Here is a 15843-nt window from a genome sequence, read left to right on the forward strand (position 1 = left end):
GCTCCCTGGGAAGAGGACAGCCCCCCCCCCCCCATCTCCCTGCTCCTGTGAAGTGCCACTCATAGACATGACTCACTAAAGGCTCTGCACAAGGATCTGATCCATGTTTCCAAGGTCCTGGGCATGGTCTAACAGGCACATAAGTTAACTCAAGAATACATTTTATTTTATTTTTAGAGAATTATTTATTTACACGTGTCTAGGGTTTTACTGCAGCGAACAGACACCTTGGCCAAGTCAGCTGTTACAAGGACAACATTTAATTGGGGCTGGCTTGCAGGTTCAAGAGGTTCAGTCCATTATTACCAAGGCAGGGGCATGTGAGCATCCAGGCAGGCATGGTGCAGGAGCTGAGTGTTCTACATCTTCATGTGGAGGCTGCTATGAGAAGACTGGCTTCTGGGCAACTAGGATGAGGGTCTTAAAGTCCACACCCACAGCGACACACTTCCTCTAACAAGTCCACATCTCCAAGTTGCAGCACTCTCTGGACCAAGCATATTCAAGCCACCACAATATGTATGTTTCTGTGCTTGGATGTTTGTGCACATGTCTGGTGCCCGCAGAAGCCAGAAGAGGACCTCAGATCCCTGGACCAGGATGGAATTACAGACCAGTGAGTGGCTGGCCATGAGTGCTCGGAATTGAATCAGGGTCCTCTGGAAGATCATACAGTGCTCGTAAACACTGAGCCATTTGTTCACCTGTGACAGGGAACATCAGGTTTTGGGTATTACTGAGTAGGATATAGGAATAGCAGGGATTCTAAGGGAATGAATTTTCCTGAAAGTCACAGGTGACTGATAGTTGTTAAAAAACTGAGGTTATCCCTGGGTGGGCTTGAGCCATCAACCTTGCAGAATGTCCTAACGGACTGTGCCACAGAGACAGTCAGTAAGGGGTCTTTTTTTTTTTTTTTTTTTTTTGGTCTACAAGCAAATAGAGCCTCGCTATGGAGGACTTCTGGAATAAGAGTTTGTTTTGACAGCAAGTTAAGCTTTTACTCCAAACAATAGTTTGACTGTCAACCAGGGGTACGCTAACCTAGCATTCGGGAAACGCGGAGTTCAAAATACTGCAAACAAGACAAAAACCCAAAAGCAAAGCAATGAAACTCCATTCCCAGAACCGCAGCTGCCAGAGGGCCTTGTCCTCTGGCGCCACCAAGTGAACATTTAAGCAATTGCATGTACTGTCTATGACAGACTAAGAATTTCCTGTAATGGTTTCCATGGACTTCTGAAAGCACTACTTCACAGAACAAAGTGTAGCTTATTAAAGAGAAAGAGACAAGGCACCAGGGATCCCAGCACACGAGCCATACTTGGGATATGTATCCCATTTGTGAGCACACAAAAAGGCCAGCAATATTGTAACGATTCTACTTTCCTTCTTTGAGACAGGGCTTATGTTGCTCAGGTTAGCCTCCAACTCTGTAGATATGGACGATCCTGAACTTCTAGCCTTCTTGCCTGACCCTTCTAAGTCTGGCATTACAAGCATTTGCTATCACGTCCAGTCTTATTCATACTTTTGAAGTGTCTTAAATATCATTTTTAGAGCTCAAAATAATCAAAACTACCTCTACAATGTTACCCCTCCAAAACACTAAAACTATTTCTTCTCTGCCTTGGAAAAAAAATGAAATTCAGGATAGTCTTGTCTTTAAGATGTATGTAATAATATTGCTGCAACAATATCACAACCCTAACATGTACAGTATGTGTTTGGTTAAAACTGGTATTATGTAGTATCCATGTAAAGATCTTGCTCGTGTGTATGTACTGTTTGTGACTGAACCTAGGGCTTCACTGTACCAAAGAACGGCACACCTCCAGTAGCTATGATGCCTTTAATTTTTTTCAACATAAATTTATCATTTAGTCTGTTATATATTTCAAATCACTCTTACGTAACAAAGTGTTTTCTTAGAAGAGAAATATATTATTCAGGTAAAAAAATAAGCAGCAAGATGACAGATTCAGTGGCACATGGATGTAATCCCAGCCCTTGGGAGGTGGAGGCAGGATCAGGAGTTCAAAGTCACCCTTGACTTGATTGTAAAGCAAGTTTGAGGCCCACCTATTAATTCAGCTCTTGAAAGGTGGAGATAGAGGTTCCCTGGAGCAAGTGGACTGCAGCAGGTGAATCTGTGAGCCCCATGTCTAAGCAAGAGACACTGCCTCAATATATATGGTGAAGGATGGTTGAGGAAGACACCCATGCCAACCTCTGGCTTCCACAATGAAAGTACACACATTTCTGAACACAGGCTTAGGCCCGGATGTGTCTGAACACACACACATGCATGCACTCACAACACGAATATATGTAAGAGAGGAGAGAATAAAGTGTTCCCTGAAGACATACGTTAGGGTATGACATGAAAATTCTAGTGCTGGGGTAAGCCACCCCCTTTCCAATCTAATCTAATGCCTGCTCCACTGGGAAGAAGTCACATATGGCTCTGTAGACCCAGTTAAAAAGTACATGTCTGAGGTGGTCAAAGGCCCCAGTGAGGATGCTACTTTGTTTACTTTGCTAAACAGACACAATGTGCTTATCAAAATACCTTGGAAAGAACTGCTGGTGCCCACAGAACACCGCTGCTGCCAGTTCAGAGAACCTGCTTTGTGGTCACCGCTGACTGCAGAGACTCATGATTGTCTGAGAACTAAATGACCATTGAACATCCAGTCACAAACGGACACACCCATGATTGCCAAGGTCCAGAAGACATTTTGGAAGAAGAATCGAAGAGGAAGAGGAGGAAGAGAATGAGGAGAAAGAAGAAGAGGAAGAGAATGAGGAGAAGGGGAAAGAGGAAGAGGAGGAGGGGGAAGAGAAAGAGGAGGAGGAGGGCAGTTTGAGAAAGAGGTGGGGAAGATGTGTGGGCTGCTGACTTCCAAAATTTCTCAAGGGTTTCTTACCCAGACTCGAGGTTGTGTAGGTCTGTCCAGGCCAAACCGAAGGACACCTGCTAGACATTGTGATGTGCATTATCAGCTACTCTAAGCAAGTGACATTGTTCTCTGCAGTGACAACTCCTTTGGAAGAAGAATTCCAATCTCTCTCCTGTCTTTGGAAACACACTTCATGTCCTAATCCTCGTCGAGTGGCAAGGACGCTGGCTCTCAGAGAATCAGCGAGGAAACTTAAACCACATTGCTTTCTGTTCACCACTGACATTTAGATGTCTACCTACAAACGTGACTTCCATCTTGTACAAACCAGATAGCACTACCAGATCAGGGCACTGTGACATTCTTGGTTCTGTGCTCACCTGGGCTCTAAAATTATCCTCTATTTTTATTTTGTTTTATTTTCCTTTATTTTTGCCCCAGGGTCTCATAGATACTAAACTGGCCTTGGATTTGTTATGGAGTTGAGAATAACTTTGAGCTTTTGATCCTCCTGCCTCTGTTTTCAGAGTGTTGGAATGACATCATGCCCAGCTCTGTGACTATTTTTAGAGTCCTGGAGTCAGTACTCCTGTTGGTCTGGACTCAGAAAGCACACGGAAACATCAGAATCCAGTTAGGGAGAAGTGCCAGTGCTCCACAGAATGGCAGGCTAAAGTTAATAACAAGTCACTTCAGATGTTCAGAATATTTAGAAAATGTCTGAATATTCCCAACACACACACATACACACACACACACACACACACACACACACACACACACACAAACACAAACACACGAATGAATACTCACACACAAACACACACACATGAGCACACACTCACACACATACTCAGACACATGTATACAGAGACACACACATACTCACATACATACAAACACACACACACACTTGGGATGGTGACAGTGTGCATTACCCTGACCTGGTCATCACACATTGCATACACATGTGTCCACAGCACATTGCAAAATTATCGAATGGGAGAAGGGGAGCTAAAGAGATGACTCAAAGGTTAGGGCTACTGGTTGCTCTTCCAGAGGACCTGGGCTGGATTCCCAGCACCATTCAGTGGCTGGCAATGATATGTAACTCCAGTTCTAGGGAAGGTGACGCCCTCTCCTGGCCTCTATGGGAGCTAGGCATATATGTGGTGCACAGACATACGTGCAGGCAAAATAAATATGCATACACATTTTTAAAGAATCAAAATGTGAAAATGGATGTAGCGAGTGGTTTATGCCTGTGATCATTAACACTCAGGAGGTAAAGACTGAAGGATCCGAAGTTTAAAGCTACATAGTGAGACGTCGCCTAAAAACAAAACAAAACCCAAAATAATAAAAATGTAGATACGTCTTAATAAATTTTCTTGCTCAAAAAAAAAAAAAAATCCAGAAGTTCACAAAACCAGAATTTTAAGGGATTTACCTTAGATTCAATTGAGATAACTAATTTCATGAAATTCACTGTATTTTTATTCTGATTAGGGTTTTGAATGGCTGAGCTCTGGTATTACAGGGTCACTGCCAGCTCATTTGCATGTAACATGGGGAACAGAAGGCTTTGGATTCTGACCATAAGACCAGACCCTCAGATTCTTAAACCTAATGGAACCCTAGACGCTTCCTCTTACTGTACTGCCAAGAAAACTGATTTGACAATGTCCATTTCTGGGCATATTACTGAATTTTCATGTGTTAGAGAGTAGTCACCCGCTCTCCGAGCGGCTTGCTCTGTTGCAAGGTGTCAGTTCAGTTGTGAAGCTGTGTAGTCTGAAGGGAACAGGCCTGCGATTATCAAGTTGACATTATTAGAGTAACGAGGGATCAAAAGATGAGTCTGGGAGTATTCAGGCCCCACCTGCTATGAACAGGACACTCATTTTTTCCCCCATCAGTGCTCCAGACCAATGGTTTTAAGTCTGTGGTTTGTGATCTCTAGGGGGGTTGAGTGACCCTTTCATAGGGGTCACATATCAAATATTTACATTATGATTTGTAGCAGTAGCAAAATTACAGTTATGAAGTATGAACAAAATTTTATGGTTGGTTCACCATGACTTGAGGAACTGTATTAAAGGATGGCAGCATTAGAGAGGTTGAGACCCACTGCTCCAGACCACTATGACTTAGGTTTTATCACAGAGTAGCTGGCTGAAGGAGGGAAGCCAAGTGAGGTCCCTTAATCCTCCCCACCAAAATGAGTTAGAATCTGGTAAAAGGGCTTCAGATCTGAAAGCAGAAAGTTACTGCCCCCTAGTGGATATAGCATGAGGGTTCATCTCTCAATCCAGAGATTAAAATTTGATTTCCCTGAAGCTGAGTTAATAATGTGTCTTGGGAGAACCTTCTGAAGCCATGTGTTTCAGCTCTATCACCTTGAGGTGGAGGCACTGACCCCATTCCTACTGTCCCAGCCACACACAGCGACAAAGCCACTACCTCACAGCACAGCACATATTCCAGCTTGGTTGTAGACTTCTGCACTGCCCCTCTGTGGCACGGCAAGAAGGTGCAGAGGTTCAGGAACTGTCACCCTCCACTCCTTTCTTTTTTCCATAGTGAATATTTCAAAATGAGAGCACCAGGATTGAGGGCCTTCATATTTCAGGGAGGGTCTTTTAAAAGGTTTTCTTATCTGACTAAACAGATCCTCTACATGTCCCAAGGGAGGAAATGGAAGACTATTACCTATTTCTCTGATCTAGTTTGTTTCCCGAGAGCCTCCTCTCTTCCCCCTTCTTCTTCCTCTCTCCCTCCCCTGCCTCTCTATCTCTTTGTGTGTATGTGTGTGGTTGTGTGTGTATGTGTATGCCCTCAGAGTAGTTACTGGTGGTTGTGAGCCACCTGATGTGAGTCTTGGCAACTAACTTACATGTTCTTTTTTTTTTAAGCAAATAAATCTTTTTTTAAAAAAGATTTATTTATTTATTTCATGTATGAGTACACTGTAGCTGTCCTCAGATACACCAGAAGAGAGCATCATCTCATTACAGATGGTTGTGAGCCACCATGTGGTTGCTGGGAATTGAACTCAGTCAGGACCTCTGGAAGAGCAGTCAGTGCTCTTAACCACTTGAGCTATCTCTCCAGCTCTAAATTACATGTTCTTAAATGCTAAGCCATATCTTTGGCCCCATCTCCTCTTTAGTTTTTGAGACAGAATCTCTCACTGATCCTAGTTTGGCCTCTGTTGGCTAGCTGGCCAGGAAGTTCAGGAGGTCTCCCAGTGTACCCCAGCCCCAGCTTCTGACATGATTGGACACTGACGGGAAGGAGTTTTACATGGTCTCTGAGGTTTTCATGGATGTGCAGCAAGCACTTTACCCAGTGAGCCAAGTCTCACCAGCTCTCTGCTTATTTATACTTAATACAGAGTCTCACGTGGTGTAGGCTGGCTTCAAACTTTCTGTGTAACCAGGGATGACACTGACTCCTGATCTTCTTTCTCTGCCTCCTGAGCATTGGGATTACATATGTGTATTATCATGGTCAATTTTATATAGTGCTGGAGAGAGAACTCAGAGTTTGGTGATTCTGGACAAGCAGTCTGTCAACTGAGGGACACACCTAATCCCAGATAACATTGTTGCAGGATAACTGATCTCACTGTGAACCCTGAGACTGTGTTATATTGTGGCTCAGCCCTCAGCACACACCTTTAATCCCTCGGGCTAGAACACAGACCTCTTAGTACACACCTTTGATCCCAAACAGTGAAAGTTAAGTTACTCTGAAGAAAGACACACTATGTTTGAAAGTGACTTCTAACTGAGTGGTAGACAAATCAGAAAAAGATCTTCCAGAATAGGATGTGCCCAACTTTCATGAGAAGAGAGGAAAGGGAAGTTACTTAAGAGAGTAGGAGAGAGGTGGGGGTGTGAAAATATAATCGTAAACCATTTATTGGGGCTGGAGAGACGGTGCAGGGGCTAAAAGAGAGTACTGCTTTTACAGAGGACCTGAGTTTGGGTTTTAGTGCCCGTGTTGGAGGCTCACAACCACGTTAACCTTGGATTTAGGGAACCAATGTCCTCCTTTGGATTCCAGGGCATCTGCATTCAAGTGCACATAACTACACATAGACACACATTACACAAAACTAAAATCTATAAAATAAAATCTTTAACTTTTATTTATTATCTGCAGAATAATATAGGTGTTGGAATGAATGATATAAAATTGCCAATGTCTAACTTTTGGTCCTGTCTCAAAATAAGATGGCATCAAAGGACAATTTCACCAGTTAATCAGGCCAAGGTGACATAGTGGAAACACTGCAGTGAGTCTGATTTCAACTCTGCCTGGATAGCAGGCAGGGCTTTAGGTGCTGGTTCTAGCTAGTGGAGTGTGTGTGTGTGTGTGTGTGTGTGTTTGTGTGTGTGAGTCACAGTAAGTTATTTCTGAGTTTGAAAAGTTTTTCTCCAGGGCAAGGCCATCTGTGTTTGTAAGCTCACACTTATCAGAGTGCCTATCTTTCTCAAAGTCTTCCAGAGTTTTTTTTCCCAATGAGTGAAACTGCTTACACAGTGGAACATACCAGGATAAGTTCCCTGCTGTGGTTATTCACATTTGACTCAGAATAAACTCTCACTTATCGCCTTTCCTCTCCTACTCTCTCTTCTGTACAAACATTCTACCATTATACTTTATTGAGAGCCTTCATCCTTTTTTAAATAGATGAAATTTATTTCATGATGCTGAATATAGTCTATCTTCATATGTTCCATGAATACTTTTTTGGTTTTTTTCTTACAACTTTATTTAAAGAGAGAGAGAGAGAGAGAGAGAGAGAGAGAGAGAGAGAGAGAGAGAGATACATGTACAGATTTTTAAAAGCATTTTGGCATAAAACTATATGAATATATTTTTGTCAGTACCTGATTTTTTTTAAAGGTTTGATAGTATGCATTAAAATCTTACTAGTTACCATAAACATAAAGTACATGTAAAACAAAATATAACATGGAAATAGTCAAAGTTTTCTTGGTGTGTATAGATTAGACATGATGATTTTTAAATACCAAAAATTGCCACAAGGCTATCTTCTTAGCTCTTGAGTTGTTAATGATTTAAGGTCTAGGTGTACCCCACTCTGAGTGGGTGCTGTACACTTGTTGCTGTTTTTTCCTACAGACTGAGGCTTCCACTTTTTGGTCTTTCTTTTTTTGAGCTTCATATGATCTGTGAGTTGTTTCTTGGGTATCCAGAGCTTTCTGGGGCTAGTATCCAATGATCAGTGACTGCAAATTATGACTGTTCTCTCCTACTGTCTTAACTAGCCTCCCTTTCCTCTCTTCTCATGAAAGTTGGGCACATCCTATTCTGGAAGATCTTTTTCTGATTTGTCTACCACTCAGTTAGAAGTCACTTTCAAACATGGTGTGTCTTTCTTCAAAGTAACTTAACTTTCACAGTTTGGGATCAAAGGTGTGTACTAAGAGGTCTGTGCTCTAGCCCGAGGGATTAAAGGTGTGTGCTGAGGGCTGAGCCACAACATAACACAGTCTCAGGGTTCACAGTGAGAGCAGTTATCCTGCAACAATGTTAGGCAAACACTCTACTACTGTTTTGTTCCCAGCCCTTTTGTGGTTTTTGTTTTGAGACAGGGCTGGCCTCACACTCAATATATAGTATAATCTGGCTTTGTATTCTTGATCCTCTTGTCTCCATATCCTGAGAACTAACACTACAGGTGTGCACCTTTACTCCCAGTTTATGTGGTGCTGGAGATAAAAATGTCACAAATCCTCCTTTTATATAACATTTATTACTGTTATTGCATGAGGGCATCATAGGAAAGAAAGCTGAATATCCCCAAACCAAGTGTGGCTTAAGCTGTATGCATCATCTTTATAAGAGAAAGGAAAGGAGGAGGAGAGCTCAGTGGTGAGCTCAGAGGCTTTGCATTCAGTTCTCAGCGCTCATGTCACTCATGTGCGGTGGCTCACCACCGCCTACTAACTCCGGAGAGAATGACTTATGGAACGATGACCGGGCTCTTATGTGAATAGCTAATAGCTTGTCTAGAAAGCTCTTGTCTCTTCCTATGTTGTGTTGGGAGACAGGGAGAGAGAGGGAGAGAGAGAGAGAGAGAGAGAGAGAGAGAGAGAGAGAGAGAGAGAGACAGGCAGTCTGTGCAGTGTTTTCATGATGCCTGAATTAGATCTGGAGTCTGATTTTGATCAGAGGATATTCTTCAGAGAGGGTCTCCTTTATGCATCCATGGTTCCCTAGGGACTGAAATAATCATCAGACTAATATAGGATATTTGGGGGTTATATTTCCTGCTCATGTCAGAATCTAAAATGAGAGTTGATTTTACTGCAGTACTCAGATACATATGCTCTCTCTTCATCAGATGATACGGAGACACAAGCCGATGGCCTGCTGTAAGGATACAGCAAAGAACAGAGCCCAAAGCCTGGACAGAATCATCAGTCTACCTTTTTCACATAAGAACACGACAGATATTTGTCTTTTTGTGACTTAGTTATATTAGCAAAATGTCCTCAAGATTTGCCAGTGTTGTAGAATGGTAAAATTTCATTTTCTTAAGATTTATTTTTATTTTATGTATATGAGTACATTGTCACCGTCTTCAGACACACCAGAAGAGGGCACTGGATCCCTTTACAGATGGTTGTGAGCCACCTTGTGGTTGCTCAGGACCTCTGGAAGAGCTCTTAACCACTGAGCCATCTCTCCAGCCCTAGAATTTCATTTTCTAAAAGCTACATATTGTCCCATTACAAATTAAAATTTAAAATTTATTAACAGAGCCCAGCAAACTGCAATATAAAGTTGTCTAGTTCCAGAACAGACTAGGATATAGTCTTCAAAAACATAAATAAAAATAAAAAGCTTACTCTAGCCAGGGAAGCAGGCAGGGTAACTGAAGATCTTCACCCTTCCTCCCAGTCCCATCCCCAGCTCTGTGTGAACTCTTCTCACTCCCTTCCTGATTTCCCAAGGGACTAAGTGTTTCCTGGTGAAACACCCTGTTTTTCTCTCTCCTGTGTACCCTGTAGCTATCTACCCCCAGCCTATTCCTAAGTGTTAGCTCTCAATACCTAGAAACACTTTTTACCTGGGATCTCCAAGCGGTCATACCTATCAGGATCTCAGAAGAATTTTCCTACCAGGCAACACACAGCCACCACATTCTCCTAATCATCAACAGAAACAAAGGAACAAAACACTCAGCAAAGACAAGAGATATCAGCACCTAGCATTACAATCCTCCTAAACTCAGACTCCGAGATACCAGCAAGAAAACAAATTAGCCAGGACAATATGTCTCCAGTAGAACCAAACAACCTTACCACAGCAGCCCTGGGTTTGCAAAAAAAACAAAACAAAACAAAACAAAAAAGAAAAAAACAAACAAAAAAAACAAAAAAAAACAAAAAAAAAAAAAAAACCAAAAAAAAAAAAACCTGAAGCACAAGAAAAAGACATTAAAATAGCCTTGATGAATATGATCAAGAAAATAAAATACCCTTTAAAGAAATCTATGAAAACACAGCAGAAGAAAATGAATAAAACAGCTGAAGACCTGAAAGTGAAAGTTGAATCAATAAAGAAAACCTAAAATGAGGGAAATCTGGAAATGAAAAACGTAGGAACTCAAACAGGAACCTCAGAGGCAAAGCCTCACCAACAGAATTACAAGAGCTAGAAGAGAGACTCTCAGGCATTGAACATAGGATACAAGACATTGGAATTTCAATCAAAGAAAATGATAAACCAACAAAAAATCCTTGTACAAAATATGTAGGAAATCTGGAACACAGAAAAGATCAAACCTATAAATAGAAATAGAGGAAGGAGGAGCTTTGATGATCTGAGTAAGAATGGTCTCCATAAACCAGGTGGGGGTGGTATATACTTTTAATCCTAGCACTTGGGAGGCAGAGGCAGACAGATGTTTCTAACTTTGAGGTCAGCCTGGTTTACAGAGTTCCAGGGCAGCCAGGCTTGCACAGGGAAGTCTGGTCTTGAAAAATCAGAAAAAAACAAAAACAAAAACCCAACAACCCAAAACAAGACAAAACAAAACAAGCTCATAGATTTGAATGCCTCTTAGGCATGATGCTTTTGTACGTCTAGCTTCCCGTTATTCAAATGCTGGTTTCTCTGCCTTCAGATCTGGTTTCAACCCAGACACAGCAGTGTAATACCTATCTGGCAAAAATCTCCTGTGTCAAGTTTGTGTAAACAATTCTTACCATATTTTCTCTGCCTTGTCAATAAATGCTGATTACCCAGTAGCTGAGCAGAAGGAAGGAATAGGTCTGAACATCTGCCTGCCAGGAAGAGAAAATGAGAAAGGGAATTGAGACAAGCCAGAAGGATGGAGAAACTGGATCTATGGGGAAGGGGTCTGGGGGGGGGGAAGGGGGGAGCATAGAAACATACCTGAAGCTCAAAGAACCAGACCAATAATGAGAAGCAAGAATATTGGGGCATGGCTAGGAGGCAGCCAGATTAGTTTAGGAATTAAGGTAGATCATTTAACTGCTCAGCGATTTAGGTACAGTCTTAAATACATCTTGTTTTTTTCTGTCCGGTTTTGGGGGGCTAGCATAAGGTAGAGAAACATAGGCACTGAATTAGTTAACAAAATACATTTATTAAAGTTAATTATTTTTATTTTCTCTCTCCCTGCAGATCTTGATGTAGAACTCTTAGCTACTTCTACAGCATCACGTCTGCCTGGATGTTGCCATGTTCTCCTCAATGATGATAATAGATTAAACCTCTGAAATTGTAAGTCAGCCCCAATTAAATGCTTTCCTTTATAAGAATAGCTGTGATCATGGTGTTCTTCACAGCAACAAAACACTGACTAAGACAAAGGCACATACAGAATTTTCAACAAAATTATAGAAGAAATTTCCCGTATTGTAAAGAAGCAGATGCCTGTCAAAGTACAAGAAGCATGTACAACAGTAAACAGACTGGACCAGAAAAGAAAGCTCTCTCAGCACATCATAACCAAAACACTAACTGTACAGAACAAAGAAAGAGTATTAACAGCTGCAAGGGAAAAGGACCAAGTACTGTATAAAGGCGGACCTATTAGAAATACACTTGACTTCTCAATGGAGATTCTAAAAGCCAGAAGGGTCAGGACGGATGTGCTGCAGACACTAAGAGATCACCGATGCCAGTCCAGACTGATATACCTAGCAATCACAATAGTTGAAGGAAATTAGATATTTCATGAGAAAACCAAACTGAAGCAATATCTATCTACAAATCCGTCCCTACAGGAGGCGCTAGAAGGAAAACTCCAACCAAAAGTGGTAACCACATCCAAAAAAAATGCCACAAAGAGTAAATAATTCCACACAAGCAAATCAAGAGGGGAACACACACACACACACACACACACACACACACACACACACACACACACCAACAAAATGACAGGAATCGGCAAATACAGCTTATTGATCCATCCTTTTGCTGTATCCACGAAAGACGCATTAACTCCAAGGACAGCATCCCTTCAGGGTAAAAGGATGGAAGAACACATTCCAAGCAAATGGATCTAAGAAGCAAGCTGGTGTAGTAATTTTAATATCTGGCAAAACAGACTTTAAACCAAGGCTGCTTTAAAGAGGCAAGTTCACAGTACTAAGGGCCTATATTAAAGAACAAAACAAACATCATCGACAACAAAACTGGAAAGATCTCATATTAGTAACTTAACAGCACACCTAAGAGCTCTAGATCAAAAAGAAGAAATGACACCCAAAAGGAGTAGGTAGCAGGAAATAATCAAACTCAGGGCTGAATTCAATAAAATAGAAACAATCAAAGAAACAACAAAACAGTACAAAGATCAGTGAAACAGGAAGTTGGTTCTGTGAGAAAATCAGTAAGACTGGCAAAGCCTTATCAGAATTAGCTAAAAGATAGCGAGAGAATATCTAATTAATAAAATCAGAAATGAAAAAGGGAGCGTAACAGCAGTCACGGAAGAAATCCAAAGGATCATAAGGACAGGCTTTAAAAACCGTGCACCACCAAATTGAAAAACTAAAGGAAATGGATAATTTTCTCAATATGTACCACTTACCAAAGTTAAATCAGGACCAGGTAAGCAATTTAAACAGACCTTAACCCCTACAAAAATAGAAGCAGTAATTAAAAAGTCTCTCATTCCCCTCAAAACAACAGCAACAACAAAGAACAAAACCAAACAAATCCACAAAACAAAAAACAAAACCACAAAAACAAAAACAAAAATAATGCCTAGAGCCAGAATTCTACTACACTTAAAAAAAAAAAACTTTTCTTTAAAGATTTATTTATTTATATGAGTACACTGTAGCTGTCTTCAGACACACCAGAAGAGGGCATCAGATCTCATTACAGATGGTTGTGAACCGCCATGTGGTTGCTGAAATTTGAACTCAGGACCTCTGGAAGAGCAGTCAGTGTTCTAAACCACAGAGTCATATCTCCAGCCCTCTACCACACTTTCAAGAATTAGTGCTAACACTTCAAATTATTCCACAAAAACAGAAACAGAAGGAACAGTGTCAAATTTGTTTTATGAGGCCACAGTTATCCTGGTACTCAAATCACACACACACACACACAAAAAAAAAAAAAAAAAAAAAACCAACAAAGAAAGAGAATTATAGACCATTTCCCTTTTACTTGCAAACTGAATCCAAGAAAAAGATCATCCACCATGACCAAGAGGCTTTATCCTAGAGATACAGCAATGATTAAACATACATAAAGTGAAAAACATAATACCGAATATAAATAAACTGAAAGACAAAAAGCACATGATCTTCCTCATTAGATACAGAAAAGACCCTTGACAAAAATATAACACCCCTTCATGATAAATGTCTTGGAGAGATTAGGGATATAAGGAGCACACCTCAACAAAATAAATGCAGTTTACAGCAAGCCCATAGCTAACAACAACCTAAATGGAAAACTCAAAGCAATTCTACTAAGATCAGGAAGAAGATAAAGTTGTTCACTTTATGCCTTTTCAATATTTCAATGCTTGAAGTCTTAGCTAGAGCAGTAAGACAACTGAAGGAGACCAAAGGGGATACAAATTGGAAAGGAAGAAGTTCAAGTCTTTTTATTTGCAGATGATATGATGGTATACATAAATGACCCCAAAAATTCCATCAGGGAACTCCTATATCTGATAAAAACTTTCAACAAAGTAGCTGAATATGCAGTCAACTCACAAAAATCAGTAGCTCTGCTATAAACGAATGACAGACTGAGAAACAACAACAACAACAACAACAAAAACAAAAAATCCCCAGACTTCGAAGTAGCATCAAATGATATGAAATATTTTGGGGTAACTTTAACCAAGCAGGTAAAAAAAAAAGACTTGTATGATAAAACTTTAAGACACCGAAGAAAGAAACTGAAAAGCTCAGAAGAAGAAAATTTCTTATGCTCATGGTTCTGTAGGATGAACATAGTAACAATAGCCACTCTGTGAAAAGCAATGCACAGAGCCAGTGCTACTGCCATAACATTTCAACACGATTCCTCACAGATTGTGAGAGGCCGGTTTTCAGTTTCATGTGGAACTACACAAAAACTCAGAGAAACAATCCTGAATAATAAAAGAAACTGCTCGAGATATTATCATCCCTAATTTCAAGTCGTACAACTGAGTATAAGTAATGGTACTGGCACAAAAATAAACGTGTTGATCAACAGTCTGAGACTAGATAGCTCAGGGACCTAGGGTTAAACGAAATACTATTGTTCTACCAAAGGAACACAGCAATAGAACGATTCCTAATGACATTCTGCTACACTCATAGAGCAGTGCCTGGCTCAGCCATCATAGAGAAGCTCCCTCCTGCAGCAGATGGGAACAAGTCTACAGAGACCCACAGCCAGACGTTATGCAGAGCAAGAGACCTTGGAATACCCAGTTCTAATTGGAATGTCTCCATCAAGTCTCTCCTACCGCGGTTCCGGAAACCCTGCGGAAGAGGTGGATAGAGAGCCAGAGGGAATGGAGGATACAGGATCAAAGCTCATATGAACTAACAGAGACTGAGGCAGCATGCACAGTTTGCACAGGTCTGCATTAGGTCCTTGTATATACGTTATGGCTTCCAGGGTTTTTACGGAATTTCTAAGTGTCCGAACAAGTGGGTCTCTGATTTTTGTGTCTTCTCTTGGGCTTTTTTCTTTGTTTTATCCAATTCGGATATGATAGGTTTTGCGTTATCTTTTTTTTTTTTTTTTTAAATCTTATCATTACCTCTTAGAAGCCTGTTTTGAGAGGGAGTGGATGCAGATGGAAGGGGAGGTTTGAACTGGGAGGAGTAGAGGGAGGGAAAACTGTAATTAGGATACATTATATGACTAGAGAAATCTATTTTCACTAAATGGAAGAACAATTTAAAAATAAATAAAACCCTTCTTCATCTGTTCAGGGACATTTACAGTTTCTCGCACCTCTTGGCTACTGAGAATGATTCTGTAAAGAAGGTGGAGGTGTAACTATGTTGGAGACTGAAGTGTTTTATTTTACAGGTGGTGGTGTAAAACCTTCAAAAGACTTTACCTTTATATGTGGCCAGAAAAATTCTCCGTTGTATGTGGCGTCCAATCTGCAGGATACTTAGCAAACACTTCCGGGTGACAATCGCAGTTCTAAGGAAACATCCTGTAGCCATATGCCTGACTGCTGGTTGAGGGAAGGCTCTGTGAGATTTGCAATGTGTTTCTTTTTATTACTCAAAAATAGCAGAGGTCGCAAAACTGTCATTCCGAACGCAGAAGCACTCTGGACTTGTGACTAAGGAAGCGACTGGATCGAAGATGAATAGGTGTCCTCCCACACCAAGCCTGCCTTCGCAGTGCACGCTGGGACTTGTAATTCCGAGCTCGGCTCCCC

The 15843-nt window shown here is 41.0% G+C and overlaps 1 long non-coding RNA gene across 1 annotated transcript; it reads right to left on the bottom strand.

Annotated features, from left to right (window-relative positions):
* Positions 1-256: 256 nt before the first annotated feature.
* LOC308416679 lies at positions 257-15778 on the bottom strand. The gene is made up of 3 exons (XR_013974929.1): positions 15511-15778; positions 11156-11233; positions 257-704 (listed from the first exon to the last, which is right to left on the bottom strand). It is a non-coding gene; the product is annotated as an uncharacterized lncRNA (long non-coding RNA).
* Positions 15779-15843: the final 65 nt, after the last annotated feature.

This window comes from Micromys minutus (genome assembly GCF_963924665.1).
Source record: "Micromys minutus genome assembly, chromosome: 2".
Classification (NCBI taxonomy): Eukaryota; Metazoa; Chordata; class Mammalia; order Rodentia; family Muridae; genus Micromys; species Micromys minutus.